Genomic DNA, 15,588 nt, shown 5'->3' with positions numbered 1-15,588 from the left:
CTATACTACTAATATTTTAATTATCATAATCTAATGATCATGAAATAGTAAAAAAAATAAAATAAATAGCACTAGAATGTCAATATCACTGTTGCTGATACTAATATTACATTGTAACTAAGCAGTATAAGCAGTGCATTGTGCATAAATATGTTTGAAGTGGCTATTATATAGTTGCATATTAAATGTAATTTACAGTTTTTACCCCAATGTATGACTATGTATGCAGTGTACACACATGTCCCAGCACTGCCCCCCACCTCCTTGTGTGCAGGTACTGAGGCTCCTCTCCTCCTCCTCTGCAGTCACATGCAGCAGTGCCTGCCCCCAGCACTCACACTACTACTACAGCTTCTCCCAGAGGAGTCTCTGCTCCCTGCTCTGCCTGGATGGTACTGTATATAAGGAGCTGCCCTGTCTGCAGGACACAGGGAGCTCAGCCCTGACCAGCAGCAGCTTCTCTCCATACATGGAAGGAGGAGAAGAGAGGACACACAGTGACTGGCAGCCCTGGATACAGCTCATGACCTGCTGGATTATGTGAGGCTCCAGAGTATACAGGTAAGGAGCACCTACCTTCATTATCACCTGTATAATGAGCCACATGTGACATTGTGTAATACACTGCATGTATCCTATGAGGTCAGCTACAATGTATCCTCTGCTTCTGAGAGGTCAGCGATGGGAGGAACCGAACACGTTATGGAACATGAGAGTGATAGATAGATAGATAGGAGATAGATAGATAGATAGATAGATAGATAGATAGATAGATAGATAGATAGATAGGAGATAGATGGATAGATAGATAGATAGGAGATAGATAGATAGATAGATAGATAGATAGGAGATAGATAGATAGAGAGATAGATGGATGGATAGATAGATGGATGGATAGAGAGATATGAGATAGATAGATGATAGATAGAAAGATAGATAGATAGATAGATATTAGACAAATAGGATATAGACAGATAGATGGTAGATAGATAGATAGATAGATAGATAGATAGATAGATAGATAGATATGAGATACATAGATAGGAGATAAATAGATACATACATATTAGATAGATAGATAGATAGATAGATAGATCGATATGAGATAGATATGAGATAGATAGATAGATGTTATATATTAGACAGTTATGAGATATGTAGATAGAACATGTGAGGTGGATAGTTATTGCAAAGATAGAAAGATAACAGGCAGATAAATATCATATTATTGAAGGGATTAGTAACATATTTAATGAATAATAACTTGCCAAAATGTATAGATAGATATATACAAGGTACAAATATAAAATATATATAGATACATGCAAATGCTTCCCTATACAATGTGGAGCCACTCTCAGGGATGTATAGACAGATATGATAGATAATAGTTTCTTTGATCCATGGGCAGTGTTTTACTTTCTTTTTTAGGAGTGCCATCTGTTTTGCTTTATTTAACTATTTAAGGATCTGTGCCAAGTCTTATAACTTTCACTACCATTGGTTATTGGCTCACTGTACTGGGCTTTCTGCAGTCATGTGATAGATAGACAGATAGATGGAGATAAGATATGAGATAGATAGATATGAGATACATCGATAGAAATGAGATAGATAGATGGATGGATAGATAGATATGAGATAGATAGATAGATAGATAGATAGATAGATAGATAGATAGATAGATAGGAGATACATATGAGGTAGATAGATATGAGATACATAGATAGATATGGGATATAGATAGATACAGATAAGATAAGATATGAGATAGATAGATGATAGGTAACTTTCATAACCAGAAATTGTGAGACTCCTCGTGTCTCCATCTTCCCTTCCATATAGATTGTGAGCCCCCACGGACAGGGTCCCACTTGTCTCCTGATTTCTGTAGCTTTGTATTTTGTAGTTAAGGTAGATCCGGTGGTAGGTGCCTCTAACATATGTAAGGATAGCACTTTAAGGGCTAATCCTTTACTCCCCTCTATCTTTGCTAATCTTTAATCAGGGTAATATGTAAGTTTTCTAAAGAGTCTACTGGGGCGTAGAGTAGCTGGAGCTGAGGCTACACGGCGCGGCTACTCCATACCCCAGTAGCCTCTGTGATCCTCCTGCCCAGACATCTTCAGCGCGCAGCTACAAGCAGCTGAGGGCACTCGTCTGCACAGTTCTGTACATGCGCAGTTGTTCCGGCTTTGGAGCTGAGATCGTGCAACTGCTGGCCTGTGTTTTGCGCATGCACAGAACTCCGGCTCCGCAGACGAGTGCTGAAGATTACAGAGGCTACTGGGGCGTGAAGTAGCCGCGCCGTGTAGCCTTAGCTCCAGATACTCCACACCCAATAGCCTCTTTAGAAAATTTGCATATTACCCTGATTAAAGATTAGCAAAGATAGAGGGGAGTAAAGGAAAAGCCCCTTAATAGGCAAATCCATGGTGGTAGGTTTGCTCTAATGTAATGTTTTTTTGTTTTCAAACTCTTTTTATTGTTTTAAAACTTACACATTTTAACAGTCATCAGTTTTTGTGTTACATCAAGGTGCAGTTATGACAACATGTGGTAACATCTGCAATAATAACACTAGAATTCCGATATATTCTAGAAGCAAAAATAATAAGCAATTTGCTCGATATCAGGTGTGAGCGTATTTTCCAAACTTAAGAACCTAAATACAAAACCATACAATGACGAGACAGAGGTATAAGGAAAGAGGGGGGGGGGGGGGTGAGTGAAATTTAATGTATAGCTGCATCAGTTGTGTTGCTTGAGTCGTTTCAGTTTTCATATTGGAGGGGTAGGTAATATGTGACCCCCTTACTGATTGTACCGCACATTGGAAGTGATGCTGCTCTATAAATAAATAAATAAATAATAATAATAAATCAATAAATAATAAAAATAATAAGTAAATAGAATATAAGATATGAGATTGATAGAGAGATAAAAATAGATACAAATAAGATGAGGTCTCCTATATATAGGGCAGTATATAGGGTGATGTACACAGGATGTTTGGCTTTATACCACAGTGAGTTGTGTAGCATAAAACTGAGAGCGACAACATCAGGACCAATGAGTAATAATAATACTAGTAATCGTCACCTTATTGAGGGCCATACAATGAGCTCTAGTAGTAATCAGAGTAACATTCCTGTGATTGTATATTGATTTTGAGGGGAATTCACACTGAATGTTATTATGCTATTATTATGTATCCTACCACCCCCATCACTGCATTGTTCCCTGACACAATAGCTGCCCCTGTATGGCCGATGTATAGGTGTGTAATGTGTGTGACTGGGGTGATGTAACGTCTTACAATTTGTGGTTATGAAAGTTATTTGTGAAGCCTGTTACATAACGTAGCGGTCACTATCATTGATTCGTGCGGATGACTCACCGCTTCTATCCTACCTGGGGTTGTAAAGGGTTAATAGATGGTGGGGAGAATGGGAATATAACTATTTAACTACCAGCAGTGTATTGTACTCGGATATTGTCTGTAATAGAAGAGAACACGGGAGACATCAGGACAAGCAGAGGAGTCGGAGGAGACAGAAGAATCAGGGACACCAGAAGTCATGGGAGGTAAGAGAGGCCACAGGGACTGGAAAGGCAGAGAAGGTCAGGAGGGGCTATAGACGAAGGTAAGCAGAGGGGATAGGGAGGAAGAAGAGTTGGGGAATACAGGATGGTCAGGGGAGGCAAAAGTGTCCGGGAAGGCAGTTGGGTCTGGGAAGACAAAAGGGTCAGGTAAGACAAGAGGTACGGGGAAGACAGGAGGGTCGGGTAAGACAAGAGGGACGGGGAAGACAGGAGGGTCAGGGAAGACAAGAGGGACGGGGAAGACAGGAGGGTCAGGGAAGACAAGAGGGACGGGGAAGACAAAAGGGTCGGGTAAGACAAGAGGCTCAGGGAAGACAGGAGGCTCAGGGAAGACAGGAGGCTCAGGGGAGGCAGGGGGTCAGGAAAGACAGGAGGGTCAGGGAGGGCAGGAGGGTCAGGGAAGACAGGAGAGTCAGGGAAGACAGGAGGGTCAGGGAAGATAAGAGGGTCGGGGAAGACAAGTGGGTCGGGGGGGGGGCAGGGGGTCAGAGGATTCAGGGGGTCAGGGAAGGCAGGAGGGTCTGGGAAGACAGGAGGGTCAGGGAAGCCAGGAGGGTCAAGGAAGACAAGAGGGACGGGGAAGACAAGAGGGTCAGGGAAGACAGGAGGGTCAGGGAGGGCAGGAGGGTCAGGAGAGGCAGGAGGGTCAGGGAGGGCAGGAGGACGCCAGGAATTTTGCCTATTCCGTAGCTTGTATCTGTCTATCCATCTGCTGGTGGTGGACAGCTCTGGGTATAAGAAACAGGTGATGACTATAATAAAATGACACTTAGGGGCACATTTACTTACCCAATCCGAGGAGTTCACAGAAAGTGCATTGTCGGTCTACACTCACCGGCCACTTTATTAGGTACACCATGCTAGTAACGGGTTGGACCCCCTTTTGCCTTCAGAACTGCCTCAATTCTTCGTGGCATAGATTCAACAAGGTGCTGGAAGCTCCTCAGAGATTTTGGTCCATATTGACATGATGGCATCACACAGTTGCCGCAGATTTGTCGGCTGCACATCCATGATGCGAATCTCCCGTTCCACCAAATCCCAAAGATGCTCTATTGGATTGAGATCTGGTGACTGTGGAGGCCATTTGTGTCCAGTGACCTCATTGTCATGTTCAAGAAACCAGTCTGAGATGATTCCAGCTTTATGACATGGCGCATTATCCTGCTGAAAGTAGCCATCAGATGTTACAGGGTACATTGTGGTCATAAAGGGATGGACATGGTCAGCAACAATACTCAGCTAGTCTGTGGCGTTGCAACGATGCTCAATTGGTACCAAGGGGCCCAAAGAGTGCCAAGAAAATATTCCCCACACCATGACACCACCAGCACCAGCCTGAACCGTTGATACAAGGCAGGATGGATCCATGCTTTCATGTTGTTGACGCCAAATTCTGACCCTACCATCCGAATGTCGCAGCAGAAATCGAGACTCATCAGACCAGGCAACGTTTTTCCAATCTTCTACTGTCCAATTTCGATGAGCTTGTGCAAATTGTAGCCTCAGTTTCCTGTTCCTAGCTGAAAGGAGTGGCACCTGGTGTGGTCTTCTGCTGCTGTAGCCCATCTGCCTCAAAGTTGGACGTACTGTGCGTTCAGAGATGCTCTTCTGCCTACCTTGGTTGTAACGGGTGGCGATTTGAGTCACTGTTGCCTTTCTATCAGCTCGAACCAGTCTGCCCATTCTCCTCTGACCTCTGGCATCAACAAGGCATTTCCGCCCACAGAACTGCCACTCACTGGATGTTTTTTCTTTTTCGGACCATTCTCTGTAAACCCTAGAGATGGTTGTGCGTGAAAATCCCAGTAGATCAGCAGTTTCTGAAATACTCAGACCAGCCTTTCTGGCACCAACAACCATGCCACGTTCAAAGGCCACAAATCACCTTTCTTCCCCATACTGATGCTCGGGAGAACTGCAGGAGATTGTCTTGACCATGTCTACATGCCTAAATGCACTGAGTTGCCGCCATGTGATTGGCTGATTAGAAATTAAGTGTTAATGAGCAGTTGGACAGGTGTACCTAATAAAGTGGCCGGTGAGTGTATAATGCACTCTGCCGCGATTCACGAAGATCGTGCGCCCGATATCCTGCATGTGTCGCTTCTCCGCTCAGATCCGACAGAGTTCACCATCTTCCTCCTGGGGCATATAAGTGCACTGCCTTGAGACATAGGGGGTCAATTACTAAGGGCCCGAATCACGTTTTTCCGACATATTATCCGAAAATTTCAGATTTGCATCAATTTTCCCTGAATTGCCCCGGAATTTGGTGCATGCGATCGGATTGTGGCGTATCGCTGCTGCCATGCACGCGACGGAAATCGGGGGGCGTGGCCATACGAAAACCGCCGCATTTTTAAAAAAAAAGTTTCGCTTGACACGCGCTTACCTGCACCCGGCCCGCCTTGGTGAAGTTCAGTGCATTCCGATGAACCTCAGCGCAGCAGCGACACCTGGTGAACGTCGGGCGCACTACCTTAGTGAATTGCCGGAAGACCCAAATCCTCCGCAGAGAATGCGCCGCTGGATCGCGAATGGACCAGGTAAGTAAATAATTTGAAAGTTAAATCCCGCGCTCAGTCCGAATCAGTCAGATCCTCCGACGGTCCATCCCCCCGATTTCTGTCACATGAAAGCAGCGCAGCCCCACCAAAATCCAATCACGCGCGACACAATCGCAGCGCAGACACCTGTGAAATACCTGTCACAGCCGTGCAAATTACCCTTAGTAAATGAGCCCCACTGTGTATCAGGACTGCGCATACATTTTACAATAGGTTCTTTTGGGGAACAATGAAGATGGGGTCCTTTATGTTGGGACACAGGTGACTGACCACCAATCGATCTCTAGAACCACAGAGAGAAGACAACCACAGACAATTTGTTGCTTTAATATAGTAGGACGCACGGTCTGGTCTAATCAATCATTGAGGTTAATCAATAGTCCAATCAATCAGCCAGTGACTCAGATGACCGATAACATCATTGGACTTCATCAGTATTTGGCTTCACTAGACTGGACACAACAATTCTCGTTCCTCTTTACTATTCGCTGGACGCTTTCTTCTTTCTTTCCACAATTTGGATCATTCCGGATCTCCTGTGACTGCACAGCAGGGTGAGGTCCTGCTCATGGCTGTGATTGTATTACACCGTATCATCTTGTGACATTCCACCATCATCCTCTTTCCCGAGTCTTCTGGAATCTTCTACGTGGAACGATGAAGTCCCTGCATTTGCTTTACATTAAGGCTGCAAATAACTAGAGGACTGTGCCGCCCCTGGAGAGGAGTGCAGCATCCACTCACTTTACTATGATTACTGTGTGCAAATCAGTAGTGTTACTCCTGGCTCTACTGTACAGCGCCCCCACACTGATTAGAGGTGTAATTGCTGCACTATAGATAATTCTATAGCTCAAAGTAGGATAGATGAGAAATGTGTGGGAGCTGCAGACAGGACAGAGAAGTGTCCCATGTAGCAGGATAGAAGAGAAATGTGTAGGAGCTGCAGACAGGACAGAGAAGTGTCCCCATGTAGCAGGATAGATGAGAAGTGTGTAGGAGCTGCAGACAGGACAGAGAAGTGTCCCATGTAGCAGGATAGATGAGAAGTGTGTAGGAGCTGCAGACAGGATAGAGAAATGTCCCGTGTAGCAGGATAGAAGAGTAGTGTTTGGGAGCTGCAGACAGGATAGAGAAGTGTCCCGTGTAGCAGGATAGAAGAGTAGTGTTTGGGAGCTGCAGACAGGATAGAGAAGTGTCGTCCGTGTAGCAGGATAGATGAGAAGTGTGTAGGAGCTGCAGACAGGACAGAGAAGTGTCCTGTGTAGCAGGATAGAAGAGAAGTGTGTAGGAGCTGCAGACAGGACAGAGAAGTGTCCCATGTAGCAGGACAGAAGAGAAGAGTGTGGGAGCTGCAGACAGGACAGATAAGTGTCCCATGTAGCAGGACAGAAGAGAAGAGTGTGGGAGCTGCAGACAGGACAGATAAGTGTCCCCTGTGTAGCAGGGTGACCACAGTGGTGTCTGAGGAGGATATTGGCCAGAATTAAAGGGGGTAGCAGGAGACCAGCACTGGGGGATCCCCTCCAGGAGAAGCCACTGCTGAGGAGGTCACTGGGTGCAGGGTGTCACACACCTGGGTGCTGCTGTGAGGGTCATTCTCATGGGTTGTGGGTAAGAAGAAGTGAGTGGAGCTTGTAGGAGGATCACATGTAAGTTCCTGAATCATCATGATTGCGCCTAAATTATGCCTAAAGTAAAATGCAATCGCAAAATCATGCTGAGACTCACAAGTGATTAATAAGAGGAAGGAACTCGACTCATCACAGGTGGTTGTAGCTTGTGATAATTCTGGCGCAACAATGCACCTCATTAAGGCGCAAAAACGATGTGCCACAACTGTGATACATCTGGCGATATATGTCTATCTGTATATCAATCTCTCTCTATATATATATATAAATCTCTCTCTGTCTATTTATGTCTATGTTTATCTCTCTCTCTCTGTCTATCTGCTTCTCTCTCTCTGTCTGTCCCTCAGTCTCTCTTCCGCTCTGCCTCTCTCTGTGTCTCCGTTCCTGTCTTTCTCTGTCTCTCTTCATCTTGCCTCACACATAACCTGTCTTATACTAATTGCCTATAGTAACCATTCAAAGCTCAGAGCTCATATTAATGACCTCTGGCAAAATCGAAGCTGAGCTGTGATTGGTTGCTTATTGCCACATGTGGGTAATGGTGGGTAATGAGTGGATTTTGGAAAGTGTGGGGTGAAAATTTTGGCTCAGAACCTGGTCTATGACGTCACCTGAGTCACAGGGAGCAGGTGTGTAAAATTTGGTGATTGTAAACGTAAAGGTGCAGACCCTTTAGCAGACATACACACACACATACATACATACATACATACATATACATATACACCCATACATACATACATGCATACATACATACATATACATACACAGACATACATACATACATATACATACACACCCATACATACATATGCATACACACCCATACATACATACATACATATACATACACAGACATACAGACATACATATGCATACACACCCATACATACATACACATACACACCCATACATACATACATACATATACATACACAGACATACATACATACATATACATTAACACCCATACATACATATGCATACACACCCATACATACATATACATACACACCCATACATACATACATACATATACATACACACCCGTACATACATACATATGCATACACACCCATACATACATACATACATATACATACACAGACATACAGACATACATATACATACACACCCATACACACATATGCATACACACCCATACATACATACATATACATACACAGACATACATACATACACATACACACCCATACATACATACATATACATACACACCCATGCATACATACATATATATACATACACACCCATACATACATATGCATACACACCCATACATACATACATATACATACACATACATACATACATATACATACACACCCATACATACATACATACATATACATACACACCCATACATACATATGCATACACACCCATACATACATATACATACACAGACATACATACATACATACATATACATACACACCCATACATACATACATATACATACACACCCATGCATACATACATACATATACATACACAGACATACATACATACATATACATACACACCCATACATACATATATGTACACACCCATACATACATATGCATACACACCCATACATACATATATATACATACACAGACATACATACATACATACATATGCATACACACCCATACATACATACATACATATACATACACAGACATACAGACATACATACATATACATACACACCCATACATACATACACAGACATACATACATACATATGCATACACACCCATACATACATACATATACATACACAGACATACATACATACATATTATGCATACACACCCATACATACATACATATACATACACAGACATACAGACATACATACATATACATACACACCCATGCATACATACATACATATACATACACAGACATACAGACATACATACATATACATACACACCCATACATACATACATACATACATACATACAGCTTTAAACATTAGATCCCCAGACAGACAGATAGATAGATGACAGACACCAACATCATGGTGATCCAGAGGAGAAACACAAAAGCATCGGGGTTCCCCCTTTTACTCTGTATTGCTTCCCACTGACGTGACTGACAGCTACACCTACCTGGACCTGGAATTTCCAATCAGGATGTTTTAAAAGAGTCCTCCCGGTGCTCAGAAAAAGGCCTGTAGAACCCTCTACACAATCAGAAGGCCATTGTACAAACGCAAACCTCCGGTCATGGATTGGACTTTTAACTTCAACTGCCTCTTATCCCCCATCCTTCTGTATGACCGTGAGGTTTGGGGTCCACACACATTCCCAGACAGCTCGAGGTGGGTCTCCAGTACAACAGAAATTGTACAACAGAGTTATGCGAACACCTTCTCCAAGTCCATCAGTGCACCTCAAGCAGCGGCTGTAGAGGAGAACTGGACCCAGTTACAGTCCAGAAGAGGGCGCTATCATTCCAGGCCAACCCGGGAACCCAAACGCAGCCGGACCCAAACATGGACCAATCATAGTTGACAAAGGCCAAAATCACGATGACCATAAAGAAGGAGGAATCTATCAGTGACTGAAGGACCATAGAGTTGTCCTAGAGGCTACAGAATCCATGTAAAAGATACATAAGAGACAGATGTATCTGGATAGATTGGAAGCCCCCCCCCCCAGAGTCCACCATTGTTTTCCGGGGATGAAGGACATTCTTTATCGTGATACTTGTGATAATTGCGGAGATGTGGATACGCTGAGGACGCGGAGCAGGTTCATCGCTCACTATGAATGAGCTGAGATGTTCTCCAGAGACAATGGAGGATTTCTGTGTGATGTGTGACCTTCTATGGGAAGATTTCTACTAATAGCGCCTCATGCATTAGCTGCTTTGGAAATGGATCACACTAGAAGTGCATTTCTGCCACACTTGAGGTTCTGGTAATAGACCATTGAACCCTTTAACCCTTTCACAGAAACTTATACACCGTAAGGCTATATTAACACGAACGTATGGGGGACAAATATACAGCCGACGTATATACGGTGTAAATATACGCCCCCCCATACACGGCAATGGTGCACGTGACACCCGTAATATGGCGCCCCGGCCCTATATCGCTATGGAGAGGGGCGGGGGTGAGCAGCGATCATCCCCTCCTCCTCTCCCCGGCGCCGATATATGTCCGCTGTACTACGATACGGCGGGCAAAGATCGTGTGAATGTGGCCTTAAAAATGTTCTCTAACCTACGTCCTTGATTTCTGTGCATGGGGAACAAAGACTTAATGGGCCCCATAAACCCACTGGGCCCAGCTGTAAATGCACGCTCCGCGTAACTTTACCAACGGCACCGCACTTCAGCCAGGAGACGCTAATAGCTGTATCTGACTTCACATTGCGATGAGTGTGAGGGAAGCCCAGAACGTCAGCCCCAGGTCTCGGCCCACCAAGCCCTTCTGCAGGCCTACTGCAGGTGGGCGGAGAGCGGGCATGACTGGCTGGGAGGGAGCTATATACTTTTGGAGGAGTTTGATTGGGGGGGAGGAGAATGCAATGCAGGCAATAGGGTTTTTTTTCAAGAGGGCGGTGGAGTTAGAGGGCTTATAGGGGCTGGCAGGAAAGGCAAGCCTCATTGTGGCCGGAAAAATCTGGGGATGTAGGTCCTGTGCGCTGTGCGCGAAATTTCGGTTTACAGTAGGCTAGTAGCCTAAAACTTGCTACTTTTAGTGGTTGTTGCCAAAAGCTAAGCTCTCAGTAGTAATAATGTCATGTTTTAATAAGGAATTTTCTATCTTTTAGATAGTATTCAAGAATATTAATTAAGCTGCGACCATACAACGTTCCAATCAAAATTGTCTCTGTGTTTTATTAGTTAGGTGGGCCAGGTCATGTGAAGGAGGAAGAGAGATAGGGTTGTCCTGATAGGTGCTACTCCACTGTGCCCGACACAGTTAGCCAAAAAATTAAGACACATGCCCCCCATTGAGTGTAAACCAATCAAACCATCCCTGAAATTTAAAGGAATTCTCTGGTTAAACTAATTAGTCTGAGGACCCAGACAGTCATCGCCCCCTTGTATCGTACATCGCCCACCATCTCTAGTCGTTAGAACTTTCGGAATTGTTCCTTTAATCTGTCACATTATAAACTGAATTCTAGCGTCTTCTCTCTCCTGGGTCTCATTATATGTCACTGACTGACTTATCTAGCGCTCAGTGAGACGTCTCTGCGTGACCTGAAATGTTTCTTGTAGAGAAGTGCCTTTCCTTACAGCATCCCCTTCCCCGTCAGTCAGACCCGGGCCGCCCCCATACGGCGATGAGACGCATTACGATCGCTCAGCATCACTTCACAGCGCCACTAAATTGCCTTTTGGTTTTGTATCATGGTATGTGGTCCGAGGACTTGCATCCTCTTGTCGCAGGGAGACTACAGAGGAATAGTGAGTGATGATTGCTTTCCCGCTGCTACTTTTACACAGCTTTGTTCTTGACAGCCCGAGGGGGAAGGAAGTGTCTTAAGTGGCCAAGTTATTCACCGTCTCCTAAAAATACATGAAAACTCTTTCGATTTTCTATATGACTGGTGCAGAGATCTTGGAATGAGATGTTTACATGTACACTTAAAGGGATTGTCCACTTTCAGCAACTAATTGTCCAAAGAAAAGTTATACAATTTTCCAATATACTTTCTGTATAAATTCCTCACGGTTTTCTAGATCTCTGCTTGCTGTCGTATCAAAAATCTTCACTGTTTACTTCCAGTGGATGGAAATCTGACCCTGGTCACACAGGTGCGCAGCTCAATGGGGCAGATTTACTTACCCGGTCCATTCGCGATCCAGTGGCGCGTTCTCTGCGCTGGATTCGGGTCCGGACGGGATTTATTAAGGCAGTTCCTCCGTCGTCCACCAGGTGTCGCTGCTGCGCTGAAGAGCATCGGAACGCACTGGAGTTCCCCGAGCCGGGCTGAGGGAAGGTAAGTGCAAGCTCCGCGACAGATTTTTTGTTTTAAATGCGGCGGTTTTTCCGAATCCGTCGGGTTTTCCTTCGGCCACGCCCCCCGATTTCCGTCACGTGCATGCCGGCGCCGATGCGCCACAATCCGATCGTGTGCGCCAAAATCCCGGGGCAATTCAGGGAAAATCGTCGCGAACCGGAAATCGCAAATTCGGGTAACACGTTGGGAAAACGCGACTCGGCCCCCTAAGTAAATGACCATTATATCACACAGCTCTGATTACTCTCTGTGATGCTAACGAGCCTTGCACCTGTGTGACATCACATGATCATGGACAGGTTTCTATCGACTGGAAATAAACATAGCACGACAGCAAGCAGAGATCTAGACAAACTGTGAGGAATTTATAGAGAATGTATATTGGAAATTTTTTCTCATACAAATAATATCAATTATATGCTGAAAGCGGACAATCCCTTTAAATGTGTATATATAATTTTCTGAATGTTTTATAGTGTTTTATAAAGGTTTCTGCAGCTGTTTGTGTTAATATACCTTTTGGACGGAAATGTTATGCTCTTTAATTAAGAATTGTAGCATCTCAGTGATGGAGTGTAAGGCATAGTCAGAGGTCTCGAAAGTGGCCGAGGGCTTTCCCTCCCTGGTCTTAGTGGGGCAGATTTACTTACCCAGTCTATTCGCGATCCAGCGGTGCGTTCTCCAACGCTGATTCGTGTCTTCCAGCGATTCACTTAGGTGATGCGCCAGATGTCCACTAGGTGTCGCTGCTGCGCTGAAGTCCGTCGGAGTTCACTGAAGTTCACCAAGCCAGGCCGGGTGCAGGTAAGTGCATGTCAAGCAACACTTTTTTTTAAATATGGCGGTTTTTCCGAATCCGTCGGGTTTTCCTACAGTTACGCCCCCCGATTTTCGTCGCGCGCATGCCGACACCAATGCGCCACAATCCAATCGCATGCAATCCAAAAACCCGGGGCAATTCAGGGAAAATCGTCGCAAAGCGGTAATATTTGGGTAACCCGATGGAAAAACGTGAATCGGGCCCTTGGTAAATGACCCCCAGTGTGTCAGTGGCTTCAGACCTGAATGTTAGTGAGTGAGCTGCAGAGAAGGAGAAATGGCGCCACCGTAACCATCAGGAGATAAACAACATTGATTCTTTAAGAACCAGAGAGAAATCTGCTGAGGGAGATGACCGGAGACTTAAAGGGACACTCCGGTCAAAGCTAATTCATCGGATAATGAAGTGCCGGGTCTAAAGGGACAAACATGACTCGTTTCCATTGTATTCCTAGAAGTTTGTTGGATCTAGAGTTATGTCCTGCCTTCAGGTCTTGCACAAGGTAGAATCCAATGACTGGAGTGTTCCTGTAACATCCCTGATATAAATCCTTTCTACATGCAGCAAGGTGGATGACGAGTCCTGGAGCGATTCTGTGCAGTACGGGCCAAAAGCGATTTTCAGAATCAGAAAAAGGCTAAATGAGAAAAATCGTGAAGACCGGTGGTCTGTTGAGTAGCCACAGTATTTGAAGAGTTACCTGTCACCTGTCTTACAGCTACTCAATTATATAAGTTAAGGGGTTGGCCACTTAGTAAGTGTGTATCTCTCTCACAGTCCATCCACACTGACAGAGACAGGAATATGGGAGAGGAGGGAGCAGGATGAGTCAAACTCACACTGCTACAGCTCCTTCTATTCAGCAGAGCTCAGATGTAAACAAAGAATCACGGGCAGTCGTCACACAGCACAGAAGGATCAGCAATGCTGAATCACTTAATGAACATTCAGTCATTTTTATTAAGGCAGTAAAGACAGTGGCCAACCCCTTTAAGGCTGTAACACTATTAAAGGAGACACTTTATGAATAGCTGGTATTAAACTGGACACTTTGCTAATATTCAATAAATGTGCTGTTTACATCTTATTATCTTTCTAAACTATTTGCTAAACAAATAGTTTCATAAATTTTTTTTTTAACCCCTTGATGACTTAATGCCATTTTGCACCTTCCTGATACGGTCCATTTTTTTTCAAATCGGACATGTGCCACTATAATTGGTTATAACTTTTGGACCCTTTAATACATCCAGACGATTTAGAGATTGTTTTCTCGTAAACATTGAACTTCATGTTATTTGAAACATCTGAGCAATAGGTCTTGCGTTTATTTATATAAAAAAACGGAACTTTGGTGAAAATTCAGAAGATGTGTGCTCACCCGGGCAAGCACACGTTTGTAGAAATGTAGCCTTAAAGGGGTTTTCCCACTTAACAAGTTAGGTCCTCTCCACCATGGCCAGTAAACTCCATGGGGTAGACCTACAACTTCCCACTGAACTTTCATTCTTAAACTAAGAACCTGCCTAGACCAGACTTTTCCTGGATTACTTCAGGTAGTCATCTGCTTCAAAGGTCTCCAGCTCATGGTCAGTGGTACCAGGCCCTGGTCTTCCTACACTGGTCCTGAAAGTCTAATATATCTTAGTCTGTGGGAACAAGCTCAGACGTTTTGAATGAACCAAAATCAGAAACTATGGGGATGTATGTAACACATTTGATTTAGGCAACATCAATTGTCTCCACTCTGGTCTGCATCCACAAGGTGACCAGCATTGGCCAAGGCCATCTCTTAAGAGTTAGGCCATTCATGAGCATGACCACCAAAATCCTAAGGGTGAAGACACACATGGCTAAGTGCGTTTTCAGATCGTTAAAAACGCATACGTTAAAAAACGCATCCGTTTTTTAAAAACGCATGCGTTTTTGTCCGTTTTTTCGAAATTGCGCAATGAAAA

General features: G+C 44.2%; 1 protein-coding gene across 2 annotated transcripts in view; it reads left to right on the top strand.

The window, feature by feature from the left end:
* Positions 1 to 334: 334 nt before the first annotated feature.
* Positions 335 to 15,588, top strand: part of OPN5 (opsin 5) — a 57,545-nt gene continuing 42,291 nt past the window's right edge. For both annotated transcript variants that reach the window (XM_072143700.1, XM_072143699.1), the window contains exon 1: positions 335 to 561. The gene's annotated coding sequence lies outside the window, so the exon portion shown is untranslated. The remainder of the gene's footprint in view (positions 562 to 15,588) is intronic.

The sequence above is a fragment of the Engystomops pustulosus genome, chromosome 3, assembly GCF_040894005.1.
Source record: "Engystomops pustulosus chromosome 3, aEngPut4.maternal, whole genome shotgun sequence".
Lineage (NCBI taxonomy): Eukaryota > Metazoa > Chordata > Amphibia > Anura > Leptodactylidae > Engystomops > Engystomops pustulosus.
This window is presented reverse-complemented; position numbering and strand designations above follow the sequence as displayed.